We start from the raw sequence: 12500 nt of genomic DNA on the forward strand, positions 1-12500 counted from the left end.
TCTGTCTCTTTCGCCCACAGGACTCCTTGACAACAAACACGATCCCAAGAAGTGTGTTTCCGCGGATGCACATCGCTCCTGCCTCACCGCGAGGCCGAGTTAACGGCCAAAGGGACGGCGGCGAAGGCGCGCGTGTAGAACCACTGGGTCAGACGGGACGCCTCGGTCTCACTGGAGGTTTCGGCAGAGGTGGCAAGCCACAACGCTTGATCGGACCCGCTAAGTCCGGAGGAACCGTCCGCCCGCAATGGGTGGGGGCCCTCCGATGGCGGGTCACGTTGGCAGATCGGTCATCGGTGTAGGTGGTATCACAGTGCGTCCATGACGCGCGAAGGTCGGCTTGAGCCTGAGCTCTTTCCCCGCCGCCTGCGCTGGAGCTCGATACTCTGTCCAAGTATCCTTCGCTCCTATTAACCTCTAGGTGGTTGCGCTCGTGACATCAAAAAGACCACTTTTTGCAGAGCAGTCACACTCGGAAAAAATTTCTTTCGTCAGGCAAAAGAACCAGAGTTCTCCGCGGCCATCCACTCCAACCTTGTCCGACTTTGAGGCACCAGGCTCGGCCACCCTCCGAGCCTTTTCCTTCCCTCTCCTGTTATGGTGCCTCCCTATTAACCTCTAGGTGGTTGCGCTCGTGACATCAAAAAGACCACTTTTTGCAGAGCAGTCACACTCGGAAAAAATTTCTTTCGTCAGGCAAAAGAACCAGAGTTCTCCGCGGCCATCCACTCCAACCTTGTCCGACTTTGAGGCACCAGGCTCGGCCACCCTCCGAGCCTTTTCCTTCCCTCTCCTGTTATGGTGCCTCCCTATTAACCTCTAGGTGGTTGCGCTCGTGACATCAAAAAGACCACTTTTTGCAGAGCAGTCACACTCGGAAAAAATTTCTTTCGTCAGGCAAAAGAACCAGAGTTCTCCGCGGCCATCCACTCCAACCTTGTCCGACTTTGAGGCACCAGGCTCAGCCACCCTCCGAGCCTTTTCACTCCCTCTCCTGTTATGGTGCCTCCCTATTAACCTCTAGGTGGTTGCGCTCGTGACATCAAAAAGACCACTTTTTGCAGAGCAGTCACACTCGGAAAAAAATTCTTTCGTCAGGCAAAAGAACCAGAGTTCTCCGCGGCCATCCACTCCAACCTTGTCCGACTTTGAGGCACCAGGCTCGGCCACCCTCCGAGCCTTTTCCTTCCCTCTCCTGTTATGGTGCCTCCCTATTAACCTCTAGGTGGTTGCGCTCGTGACATCAAAAAGACCACTTTTTGCAGAGCAGTCACACTCGGAAAAAATTTCTTTCGTCAGGCAAAAGAACCAGAGTTCTCCGCGGCCATCCACTCCAACCTTGTCCGACTTTGAGGCACCAGGCTCGGCCACCCTCCGAGCCTTTTCCTTCCCTCTCCTGTTATGGTGCCTCCCTATTAACCTCTAGGTGGTTGCGCTCGTGACATCAAAAAGACCACTTTTTGCAGAGCAGTCACACTCGGAAAAAATTTCTTTCGTCAGGCAAAAGAACCAGAGTTCTCCGCGGCCATCCACTCCAACCTTGTCCGACTTTGAGGCACCAGGCTCAGCCACCCTCCGAGCCTTTTCACTCCCTCTCCTGTTATGGTGCCTCCCTATTAACCTCTAGGTGGTTGCGCTCGTGACATCAAAAAGACCACTTTTTGCAGAGCAGTCACACTCGGAAAAAATTTCTTTCGTCAGGCAAAAGAACCAGAGTTCTCCGCGGCCATCCACTCCAACCTTGTCCGACTTTGAGGCACCAGGCTCGGCCACCCTCCGAGCCTTTTCACTCCCTCTCCTGTTATGGTGCCTCCCTATTAACCTCTAGGTGGTTGCGCTCGTGACATCAAAAAGACCACTTTTTGCAGAGCAGTCACACTCGGAAAAAATTTCTTTCGTCAGGCAAAAGAACCAGAGTTCTCCGCAGCCATCCACTCCAACCTTGTCCGACTTTGAGGCACCAGGCTCGGCCACCCTCCGAGCCTTTTCCTTCCCTCTCCTGTTATGGTGCCTCCCTATTAACCTCTAGGTGGTTGCGCTCGTGACATCAAAAAGACCACTTTTTGCAGAGCAGTCACACTCGGAAAAAATTTCTTTCGTCAGGCAAAAGAACCAGTGTTCTCCGCGGCCATCCACTCCAACCTTGTCCGACTTTGAGGCACCAGGCTCGGCCACCCTCCGAGCCTTTTCCTTCCCTCTCCTGTTATGGTGCCTCCCTATTAACCTCTAGGTGGTTGCGCTCGTGACATCAAAAAGACCACTTTTTGCAGAGCAGTCACACTCGGAAAAAATTTCTTTCGTCAGGCAAAAGAACCAGAGTTCTCCGCGGCCATCCACTCCAACCTTGTCCGACTTTGAGGCACCAGGCTCGGCCACCCTCCGAGCCTTTTCACTCCCTCTCCTGTTATGGTGCCTCCCTATTAACCTCTAGGTGGTTGCGCTCGTGACATCAAAAAGACCACTTTTTGCAGAGCAGTCACACTCGGAAAAAATTTCTTTCGTCAGGCAAAAGAACCAGAGTTCTCCGCGGCCATCCACTCCAACCTTGTCCGACTTTGAGGCACCAGGCTCGGCCACCCTCCGAGCCTTTTCCTTCCCTCTCCTGTTATGGTGCCTCCCTATTAACCTCTAGGTGGTTGCGCTCGTGACATCAAAAAGACCACTTTTTGCAGAGCAGTCACACTCGGAAAAAATTTCTTTCGTCAGGCAAAAGAACCAGAGTTCTCCGCGGCCATCCACTCCAACCTTGTCCGACTTTGAGGCACCAGGCTCGGCCACCCTCCGAGCCTTTTCCTTCCCTCTCCTGTTATGGTGCCTCCCTATTAACCTCTAGGTGGTTGCGCTCGTGACATCAAAAAGACCACTTTTTGCAGAGCAGTCACACTCGGAAAAAATTTCTTTCGTCAGGCAAAAGAACCAGAGTTCTCCGCGGCCATCCACTCCAACCTTGTCCGACTTTGAGGCACCAGGCTCGGCCACCCTCCGAGCCTTTTCACTCCCTCTCCTGTTATGGTGCCTCCCTATTAACCTCTAGGTGGTTGCGCTCGTGACATCAAAAAGACCACTTTTTGCAGAGCAGTCACACTCGGAAAAAAAATCTTTCGTCAGGCAAAAGAACCAGAGTTCTACGCGGCCATCCACTCCAACCTTGTCCGACTTTGAGGCACCAGGCTCGGCCACCCTCCGAGCCTTTTCCTTCCCTCTCCTGTTATGGTGCCTCCCTATTAACCTCTAGGTGGTTGCGCTCGTGACATCAAAAAGACCACTTTTTGCAGAGCAGTCACACTAGGAAAAAATTTCTTTCGTCAGGCAAAAGAACCAGAGTTCTCCGCGGCCATCCACTCCAACCTTGTCCGACTTTGAGGCACCAGGCTCGGCCACCCTCCGAGCCTTTTCCTTCCCTCTCCTGTTATGGTGCCTCCCTATTAACCTCTAGGTGGTTGCGCTCGTGACATCAAAAAGACCACTTTTTGCAGAGCAGTCACACTCGGAAAAAATTTCTTTCGTCAGGCAAAAGAACCAGAGTTCTCCGCGGCCATCCACTCCAACCTTGTCCGACTTTGAGGCACCAGGCTCGGCCACCCTCCGAGCCTTTTCACTCCCTCTCCTGTTATGGTGCCTCCCTATTAACCTCTAGGTGGTTGCGCTCGTGACATCAAAAAGACCACTTTTTTCAGAGCAGTCACATACGGAAAAAATTTCTTTCGTCTGGCAAAAGAACCAGAGTTTTCAGCGGTCATCCACTCCAACCTTGTCCGATTTTGAGGCACCAGGCTCGGCCACCCTCCGAGCCTTTTCACTCCCTCTCCTGTTATGGTGCCTCCCTATTAACCTCTAGGTGGTTGCGCTCGTGACATCAAAAAGACCACTTTTTGCAGAGCAGTCACACTCGGAAAAAATGTCTTTCGTCTGGCAAAAGAACCAGAGTTTTCAGCGGTCATCCACTCCAACCTTGTCCGATTTTGAGGCACCAGGCTCGGCCACCCTCCGAGCCTTTTCACTCCCTCTCCTGTTATGGTGCCTCCCTATTAACCTCTAGGTGGTTGCGCTCGTGACATCAAAAAGACCACTTTTTGCAGAGCAGTCACACTCGGAAAAAATTTATTTCGTCTGGCAAAAGAACCAGAGTTTTCAGCGGTCATCCACTCCAACCTTGTCCGATTTTGAGGCACCAGGCTCGGCCACCCTCCGAGCCTTTTCACTCCCTCTCCTGTTATGGTGCCTCCCTATTAACCTCTAGGTGGTTGCGCTCGTGACATCAAAAAGACCACTTTTTGCAGAGCAGTCACACTCGGAAAAAATTTCTTTCGTCAAGCAAAAGAACCAGAGTTCTCCGCGGCCATCCACTCCAACCTTGTCCGACTTTGAGGCACCAGGCTCGGCCACCCTCCGAGCCTTTTCACTCCCTCTCCTGTTATGGTGCCTCCCTATTAACCTCTAGGTGGTTGCGCTCGTGACATCAAAAAGACCACTTTTTGCAGAGCAGTCACACTCGGAAAAAATTTCTTTCGTCAGGCAAAAGAACCAGAGTTCTCCGCGGCCATCCACTCCAACCTTGTCCGACTTTGAGGCACCAGGCTCGGCCACCCTCCGAGCCTTTTCACTCCCTCTCCTGTTATGGTGCCTCCCTATTAACCTCTAGGTGGTTGCGCTCGTGACATCAAAAAGACCACTTTTTGCAGAGCAGTCACACTCGGAAAAAATTTCTTTCGTCAGGCAAAAGAACCAGAGTTCTCCGCGGCCATCCACTCCAACCTTGTCCGACTTTGAGGCACCAGGCTCGGCCACCCTCCGAGCCTTTTCCTTCCCTCTCCTGTTATGGTGCCTCCCTATTAACCTCTAGGTGGTTGCGCTCGTGACATCAAAAAGACCACTTTTTGCAGAGCAGTCACACTCGGAAAAAATTTCTTTCGTCAGGCAAAAGAACCAGAGTTCTCCGCGGCCATCCACTCCAACCTTGTCCGACTTTGAGGCACCAGGCTCGGCCACCCTCCGAGCCTTTTCACTCCCTCTCCTGTTATGGTGCCTCCCTATTAACCTCTAGGTGGTTGCGCTCGTGACATCAAAAAGACCACTTTTTGCAGAGCAGTCACACTCGGAAAAAATTTCTTTCGTCAGGCAAAAGAACCAGAGTTCTACGCGGCCATCCACTCCAACCTTGTCCGACTTTGAGGCACCAGGCTCGGCCACCCTCGGAGCCTTTTCCTTCCCTCTCCTGTTATGGTGCCTCCCTATTAACCTCTAGGTGGTTGCGCTCGTGACATCAAAAAGAACACTTTTTGCAGAGCAGTCACACTCGGAAAAAATTTCTTTCGTCAGGCAAAAGAACCAGAGTTCTCCGCGGCCATCCACTCCAACCTTGTCCGACTTTGAGGCACCAGGCTCGGCCACCCTCCGAGCCTTTTCCTTCCCTCTCCTGTTATGGTGCCTCCCTATTAACGTCTAGGTGGTTGCGCTCGTGACATCAAAAAGACCACTTTTTGCAGAGCAGTCACACTCGGAAAAAATTTCTTTCGTCAGGCAAAAGAACCAGAGTTCTCCGCGGCCATCCACTCCAACCTTGTCCGACTTTGAGGCACCAGGCTCGGCCACCCTCCGAGCCTTTTCACTCCCTCTCCTGTTATGGTGCCTCCCTATTAACCTCTAGGTGGTTGCGCTCGTGACATCAAAAAGACCACTTTTTTCAGAGCAGTCACATTCGGAAAAAATTTCTTTCGTCTGGCAAAAGAACCAGAGTTTTCAGCGGTCATCCACTCCAACCTTGTCCGATTTTGAGGCACCAGGCTCGGCCACCCTCCGAGCCTTTTCACTCCCTCTCCTGTTATGGTGCCTCCCTATTAACCTCTAGGTGGTTGCGCTCGTGACATCAAAAAGACCACTTTTTGCAGAGCAGTCACACTCGGAAAAAAATTCTTTCGTCTGGCAAAAGAACCAGAGTTTTCAGCGGTCATCCACTCCAACCTTGTCCGATTTTGAGGCACCAGGCTCGGCCACCCTCCGAGCCTTTTCACTCCCTCTCCTGTTATGGTGCCTCCCTATTAACCTCTAGGTGGTTGCGCTCGTGACATCAAAAATACCACTTTTTGCAGAGCAGTCACACTCGGAAAAAATTTATTTCGTCTGGCAAAAGAACCAGAGTTTTCAGCGGTCATCCACTCCAACCTTGTCCGATTTTGAGGCACCAGGCTCGGCCACCCTCCGAGCCTTTTCACTCCCTCTCCTGTTATGGTGCCTCCCTATTAACCTCTAGGTGGTTGCGCTCGTGACATCAAAAAGACCACTTTTTGCAGAGCAGTCACACTCGGGAAAAATTTCTTTCGTCTGGCAAAAGAACCAGAGTTTTCAGCGGTCATCCACTCCAACCTTGTCCGATTTTGAGGCACCAGGCTCGGCCACCCTCCGAGCCTTTTCACTCCCTCTCCTGTTATGGTGCCTCCCTATTAACCTCTAGGTGGTTGCGCTCGTGACATCAAAAAGACCACTTTTTGCAGAGCAGTCACACTCGGGAAAAATTTCTTTCGTCTGGCAAAAGAACCAGAGTTTTCAGCGGTCATCCACTCCAACCTTGTCCGATTTTGAGGCACCAGCCTCGGCCACCGTCCGAGCCTTTTCACTCCCTCTCCTGTTATGGTGCCTCCCTATTAACCTCTAGGTGGTTGCGCTCGTGACATCAAAAAGACCACTTTTTTCAGAGCAGTCACACTCGGAAAAAATTTCTTTCGTCTGGCAAAAGAACCAGAGTTTTCAGCGGTCATCCACTCCAACCTTGTCCGATTTTGAGGCACCAGGCTCGGCCACCGTCCGAGCCTTTTCACTCCCTCTCCTGTTATGGTGCCTCCCTATTAACCTCTAGGTGGTTGCGCTCGTGACATCAAAAAGACCACTTTTTTCAGAGCAGTCACACTCGGGAAAAATTCCTTTCGTCTGGCAAAAGAACCAGAGTTATCAGCGGTCATCCACTCCAACCTTGTCCGACGTTGAGGCACCGATGTCGGCCAAGTTCTGAGCGTTCCACCGCCGAATGCCACTGGTCCTCAACACAGCGGACTTCCAATCCAACCTTGTCCGACTTTGAGGCACCGAAGTCGGCCTCAGCCCGAGCCTTCCCCCGCCGACCTCACTGGAGCCCGCCATCCAGGGACCGGCGGAGGTCGCCCGCATGACCGCGGCAAAGTGTCTCAAAGTCGGGCACGACCGCTCGAGTCACCCGCCAACCCGGTCCGGGGCACCTCCAGGGACCGGCGGAGGACGCCCGCATGACCGCGACAAAGTGTCTCAAAGTCGGGCACGACCGCTCGAGTCACCCGCCAACCCGGTCCGGGGCACCTCCAGGGACCGGCGGAGGACGCCCGCATGACCGCGACAAAGTGTCTCAAAGTCGGGCACGACCGCTCGAGTCACCCGCCAACCCGGTCCGGGGCACCTCCAGGGACCGGCGGAGGACGCCCGCATGACCGCGACAAAGTGTCTCAAAGTCGGGCATGACCGCTCGAGTCACCCGCCAACCCGGTCCGGGGCACCTCCAGGGACCGGCGGAGGACGCCCGCATGACCGCGACAAAGTGTCTCAAAGTCGGGCATGACCGCTCGAGTCACCCGCCAACCCGGTCCGGGGCACCTCCAGGGACCGGCGGACGACGCCCGCATGACCGCGACAAAGTGTCTCAAAGTCGGGCACGACCGCTCGAGTCACCCGCCAACCCGGTCCGGGGCACCTCCAGGGACCGGCGGAGGACGCCCGCATGACCGCGACAAAGTGTCTCAAAGTCGGGCACGACCGCTCGAGTCACCCGCCAACCCGGTCCGGGGCACCTCCAGGGACCGGCGGAGGACGCCCGCATGACCGCGACAAAGTGTCTCAAAGTCGGGCATGACCGCTCGAGTCACCCGCCAACCCGGTCCGGGGCACCTCCAGGGACCGGCGGAGGACGCCCGCATGACCGCGACAAAGTGTCTCAAAGTCGGGCATGACCGCTCGAGTCACCCGCCAACCCGGTCCGGGGCACCTCCAGGGACCGGCGGAGGACGCCCGCATGACCGCGACAAAGTGTCTCAAAGTCGGGCATGACCGCTCGAGTCACCCGCCAACCCGGTCCGGGGCACCTCCAGGGACCGGCGGAGGAGGCCCGCATGACCGCGACAAAGTGTCTCAAAGTCGGGCATGACCGCTCGAGTCACCCGCCAACCCGGTCCGGGGCACCTCCAGGGACCGGCGGAGGAGGCCCGCATGACCGCGACAAAGTGTCTCAAAGTCGGGCACGACCGCTCGAGTCACCCGCCAACCCGGTCCGGGGCACCTCCAGGGACCGGCGGAGGACGCCCGCATGACCGCGACAAAGTGTCTCAAAGTCGGGCACGACCGCTCGAGTCACCCGCCAACCCGGTCCGGGGCACCTCCAGGGACCGGCGGAGGTCGCCCGCATGACCGCGACAAAGTGTCTCAAAGTCGGGCATGACCGCTCGAGTCACCCGCCAACCCGGTCCGGGGCACCTCCGGGGACCGGTGGAGGTCGCTCGCATGACCGCGACAAAGTGTCTCAAAGTCGGGCACGACCGCTCGAGTCACCCGCCAACCCGGTCCGGGGCACCTGAGGGGACCGGCGGAGGACGCCCGCATGACCGCGACAAAGTGTCTCAAAGTCGGGCACGACCGCTCGAGTCACCCGCCAACCCGGTCCGGGGCACCTCCAGGGACCGGCGGAGGAGGCCCGCATGACCGCGACAAAGTGTCTCAAAGTCGGGCATGACCGCTCGAGTCACCCGCCAACCCGGTCCGGGGCACCTCCAGGGACCGGCGGAGGAGGCCCGCATGACCGCGACAAAGTGTCTCAAAGTCGGGCACGACCGCTCGAGTCACCCGCCAACCCGGTCCGGGGCACCTCCGGGGAGCAGTGGAGGTCGCTCGCATGACCGCGACAAAGTGTCTCAAAGTCGGGCATGACCGCTCGAGTCGCCCGCCATCCCGGTCCGGAGCTCAACACTTTGTCGTTTTTTCCACTCCCTCCCCATTAACCTCTAGGTGGTTGCGCTCGTGACATCAAAAAGACCACTTTTTCCGAGCAGTCACACTCGGAAAAAATTTGTTTCGTCTGGCAAAAGAACCAGAGTTCTCAGCGGGCTTCCAGTCCAACCTTGTCCGATTTTGAGGCACCAGGCTCGGCCACAGTCCGAGCCCATTCACTCCCTCCCCTGTTGTACTCGCTCCCTATTAACCTCTAGGTGGTTGCGCTCATGACATCAAAAAGACCACTTTTTGAGGAGCAGCCACACTTAGGAAAAATTCGTTTGCACTCACACCATCCCTCCCCATTAACCTCTAGGTGGTTGCGCTCGTGACATCAAAAAGACCACTTTTTGAGGAGCAGTCAAACTTAGGAAAAATCCGTTTGCACTCACACCATCCCTCCCCATTAACCTCTAGGTGGTTGCGCTCGTGACATCAAAAAGACCACTTTTTGAGGAGCAGTCAGACACCGAGGTTTTCTGGATTTATGTCCGTTTTCCTGGTTCTCTGACTCGGGCACCTTGTGACCGACATCCCCCCCTTCCCTGGTTCTATTTTGCCGATACTTTGGTGAGTTTTCTACCCGCAAACCAAGCCCCCCAAGCCCGCCGCCTGGTGGGGGAACATGCCGCCTGGCCCGGTTCTATTTTAGGTCACTTTGGTGAGTTTTCTACCCGCAAACCAAGCCCCCCAAGCCCGCCGCCTGGTGGGGGAAGAGGCCCCCTGGTCCCGGTTCTATTTTAGGACACTTTGGTGAGTTTTCTACCCGCAAACCAAGCCCCCCAAGCCCGCCGCCTGGTGGGGGAAGATGCCCCCTGGTCCCGGTTCTATTTTAGGACACTTTGGTGAGTTTTCTACCCGCAAACCAAGCCCCCCAAGCCCGCCGCCTGGTGGGGGAACATGCCGCCTAGCCCGGTTCTATTTTAGGTCACTTTGGTGAGTTTTCTACCCGCAAACCAAGCCCCCCAAGCCCGCCGCCTGGTGGGGGAAGAGGCCCCCTGGTCCCGGTTCTATTTTAGGACACTTTGGTGAGTTTTCTACCCGCAAACCAAGCCCCCCAAGCCCGCCGCCTGGTGGGGGAACATGCCCCCTGGTCCCGGTTCTATTTTAGGACACTTTGGTGAGTTTTCTACCCGGAAACCAAGCCCCCCAAGCCCGCCACCTGGTGGGGGAAGAGGCCCCCTGGTCCCGGTTCTATTTTAGGACACTTTGGTGAGTTTTCTACCCACACTGCAGGTCCCCAAATGCCGCCATCTGGTGGGGGAACATGCCGCCTTCACCGGTTCTATTTTAAGTCACTTTGGTGAGTTTTCTGCCCACACTACGAGTCCCCAAATGCCGCCATCTGGTGGGGGAACATGCCGCCTGCACCGGTTCTATTTTAAGTCACTTTGGTGAGTTTTCTGCCCACACTACGGGTCCCCAAATGCCGCCATCTGGTGGGGGGACATGCCGCCTGCACCGGTTCTATTTTAACTCACTTTGGTGAGTTTTCTGCCCACACTACGGGTCCCCAAATGCCGCCATCTGGTGGGGGAACATGCCGCCTGCACCGGTTCTATTTTAAGTCACTTTGGTGAGTTTTCTGCCCACACTACGGGTCCCCAAATGCCCCCATCTGGTGGGGGAACATGCCGCCTGCACCGGTTCTATTTTAAGTCACTTTGGTGAGTTTTCTGCCCACACTACGGGTCCCCAAATGCCGCCATCTGGTGGGGGGACATGCCGCCTGCACCGGTTCTATTTTAAGTCACTTTGGTGAGTTTTCTGCCCACACTACGGGTCCCCAAATGCCGCCATCTGGTGGGGGGACATGCCGCCTGCACCGGTTCTATTTTAAGTCACTTTGGTGAGTTTTCTGCCCACACTACGGGTCCCCAAATGCCGCCATCTGGTGGGGGAACTGCCGCCTAGTCCCGGTTCTATTTTAGGTCACTTTTCTCACTTTCTGACCCACAAATAATGCCCCAAATGCCGCCGCCTGGTGGGGGGAACTGCCGCCTAGTCCCGGTTCTATTTTAGGTCACTTTTCTCACTTTCTGACCCACAAATAATGCCCCAAATGCCGCCGCCTGGTGGGGGGAACTGCCGCCTAGTCCCGGTTCTATTTTAGGTCACTTTTCTCACTTTCTGACCCACAAATAATGCCCCAAATGCCGCCGCCTGGTGGGGGGAACTGCCGCCTAGTCCCGGTTCTATTTTAAGTCACTTTTCTCACTTTCTTACCCACAAATAATGCCCCAAATGCCGCCGCCTGGTGGGGGGAACTGCCGCCTAGTCCCGGTTCTATTTTAGGTCACTTTTCTCACTTTCTGACCCACAAATAATGCCCCAAATGCCGCCGCCTGGTGGGGGGAACTGCCGCCTAGTCCCGGTTCTATTTTAGGTCACTTTTCTCACTTTCTTACCCACAAATAATGCCCCAAATGCCGCCGCCTGGTGGGGGGAACTGCCGCCTAGTCCCGGTTCTATTTTAGGTCACTTTTCTCACTTTCTTACCCACAAATAATGCCCCAAATGCCGCCGCCTGGTGGGGGGAACTGCCGCCTAGTCCCGGTTCTATTTTAGGTCACTTTTCTCACTTTCTGACCCACAAATAATGCCCCAAATGCCGCCGCCTGGTGGGGGGAACTGCCGCCTAGTCCCGGTTCTATTTTAGGTCACTTTTCTCACTTTCTGACCCACAAATAATGCCCCAAATGCCGCCGCCTGGTGGGGGGAACTGCCGCCTAGTCCCGGTTCTATTTTAGGTCACTTTTCTCACTTTCTGACCCACAAATAATGCCCCAAATGCCGCCGCCTGGTGGGGGGAACTGCCGCCTAGTCCCGGTTCTATTTTAGGTCACTTTTCTCACTTTCTTACCCACAAATAATGCCCCAAATGCCGCCGCCTGGTGGGGGGAACTGCCGCCTAGTCCCGGTTCTATTTTAGGTCACTTTTCTCACTTTCTGACCCACAAATAATGCCCCAAATGCCGCCGCCTGGTGGGGGGAACTGCCGCCTAGTCCCGGTTCTATTTTAGGTCACTTTTCTCACTTTCTGACCCACAAATAATGCCCCAAATGCCGCCGCCTGGTGGGGGGAACTGCCGCCTAGTCCCGGTTCTATTTTAGGTCACTTTTCTCACTTTCTTACCCACAAATAATGCCCCAAATGCCGCCGCCTGGTGGGGGGAACTGCCGCCTAGTCCCGGTTCTATTTTAGGTCACTTTTCTCACTTTCTTACCCACAAATAATGCCCCAAATGCCGCCGCCTGGTGGGGGGAACTGCCGCCTAGTCCCGGTTCTATTTTAGGTCACTTTTCTCACTTTCTGACCCACAAATAATGCCCCAAATGCCGCCGCCTGGTGGGGGGAACTGCCGCCTAGTCCCGGTTCTATTTTAGGTCACTTTTCTCACTTTCTGACCCACAAATAATGCCCCAAATGCCGCCGCCTGGTGGGGGGAACTGCCGCCTAGTCCCGGTTCTATTTTAGGTCACTTTTCTCACTTTCT

This window comes from Callionymus lyra, chromosome 11 (assembly GCF_982586985.1).
Source record: "Callionymus lyra chromosome 11, fCalLyr1.hap1.1, whole genome shotgun sequence".
Lineage (NCBI taxonomy): Eukaryota > Metazoa > Chordata > Actinopteri > Syngnathiformes > Callionymidae > Callionymus > Callionymus lyra.